This window comes from Hibiscus syriacus, unplaced genomic scaffold (assembly GCF_006381635.1).
Source record: "Hibiscus syriacus cultivar Baekdansim isolate YM2019G1 unplaced genomic scaffold, ASM638163v2 tig00111848_pilon, whole genome shotgun sequence".
Taxonomy (NCBI): domain Eukaryota; kingdom Viridiplantae; phylum Streptophyta; class Magnoliopsida; order Malvales; family Malvaceae; genus Hibiscus; species Hibiscus syriacus.
Genome location: NW_024063201.1, coordinates 4,550,220 through 4,552,275, shown reverse-complemented (window position 1 = coordinate 4,552,275; position 2,056 = coordinate 4,550,220). Strand labels below are relative to the sequence as shown.

The 2,056-nt window shown below is 40.4% G+C and overlaps 1 pseudogene; it reads left to right on the top strand.

The window, feature by feature from the left end:
- The first annotated feature begins 236 nt into the window (after positions 1 to 236).
- Positions 237 to 1,822, top strand: LOC120172339 (annotated as a pseudogene).
- The last annotated feature ends 234 nt before the right edge of the window (positions 1,823 to 2,056 follow it).

Genomic DNA, 2,056 nt, shown 5'->3' with positions numbered 1-2,056 from the left:
TGAACTATCAACCGACGAAATAATCTTATTTCCATCGACACTCACAACCTAACATTGTTTGAAGGAACCATTTTAACATCTCGTTTTGTTGGATTAACTAGTAGTAATGTTACTATTATTAAAATTATATATCTGGGCAATGATTAATTATGAAAAGGAGAGAGCAAGTTGACCCTTTAGCATTGGCTATAAATCTGTTCGCTCCACCTTCTTGCCACTCGTGCACTTGTTCAAAATCCCAAGAAAATATTATATTCACTCTCTCATTTGCTGTAATCTTCCATCTTTTGGGTAGTTTCTAAGCCTATCATTCTTTCAACAACAAAGGTCAGATTTCCCAACACAACATTGATTACTGTTATTTACTGAAATGAAACACCGGTTTTGTTTTTTTTAAGTTTAAAATTCTTACAGGTTAATGATGATGAGAGTTTCATTCTCTTTGTGCAAAGAAACGATGTCGTCTTTACTGGACACACCATCCGGATTGCTCAAATCGGACTTCTTTAGTCCTAGGCGACATAAAGAGAAGGTCGTGATCCTAATGGGAGCAACCGGAAGCGGCAAATCGAGACTCTCGATTGATCTCGCCACTCGGTTTCCGGCGGAAGTAATCAATTCGGATAAAATACAAGTCCATGAAGGGCTTGACATCGTCACTAACAAGATGACTGAGGAAGAACAGTGTGGAGTTCCACACCATTTGTTAAGTGTGATAAATCCCAATGCAGATTTTACTGCAACAGATTTCGTCGACATGGCTTCACACGCCATGGATTCGATCGTGTCCCGAGCCAGCTTCCGATCATAGCTGGCGGCTCGAATTCGTTCATCGAGGCCTTGGTTGATGATAAACACTTCCGGTTCCGATCGAAATATGAATGCTGTTTCCTTTGGGTAGACGTAGCAATGCCAGTCCTACATCAGTATGTATCAGAGAGAGTAGATAAGATGGTTGAGAATGGGATGGTTGATGAGGTCAGGAATTTCTTTGATTCCAATGCCAATTACTCAACGGGGATCGGGAAAGCCATCGGAGTCCACGAATTTGACCGGTACTTCCGAGGCGAACCGTTTCTGGACAAACAAGGCCGTGCTAAACTGCTGCAAGAAGCAATCCAAGAAATCAAAACAAACACATGCAGATTAGCTTGTCGACAATGGGAGAAAATTAACCGGTTGAGGAACCAGAAGAATTGGAAGATACACCAGCTCGACGCGACCGAAGCATTTCGCAGGCGCGGCGAAGAATCCGATGAGGCATGGGAAGAGCTTGTAGCGGGTCCAAGTACAGAGATGGTAGCACAGTTTCTATATGATATAAGCTCTAGGGCACTACTCACTAGCCCTGCAGGTGCCATTAGAGTCCCTTGTGGTATAATGCTGTAAAATCTTATCCGACACAGGAATAACTAGTGAAGCCGTACATTTCAATGTTGAAAATCTTAAAATAATGGAGATTTGCTGCTTGTTGAGTAACGAGGCTAATTAACTCACGAAATAAACAAACAGTAAAAGATATAAACAACATAATATTTAACGAGGTTCGACAATTTACTTATATAATTGGAAACGATAAAAGGCTGTTTTCTTATTATTAAGAATAATCCAAAATTATGTTATAATTACATAATATAAGAGTAACGCCGCTCCAAAATCTGTCCCTCATCTGGTATATAATTCCTATCTAACACTACTTAATGGAAGTCGCTTTCTGGAGAAAGAGATAGATTTCATGGCCCCTTCCATTTAATGATATGAAAGCATTTTTTGTTTTTACTTTTTGGCGTCTCATCAGTTGAAATACCATTTTCTTCATATACGTACAAATTACTTGTATTTCATTGTTGGCAGATCAGGAAATACATTTCTTTCTTTCAAAGCAAACCATTGAAACAATTTGGGATCACAGGCAGCAGAATGAAAGTGAGATTCATCTACCTGATCAGTGGCCGTACAGTTGGAACGCACTGAAATCCAGGTGTTGACTTGCTTGTAAGTTTTCGGGTGGGAGAAGTTGGTGCTGTTGGAAGTACACGCCTGCCTGCCTGCCGGC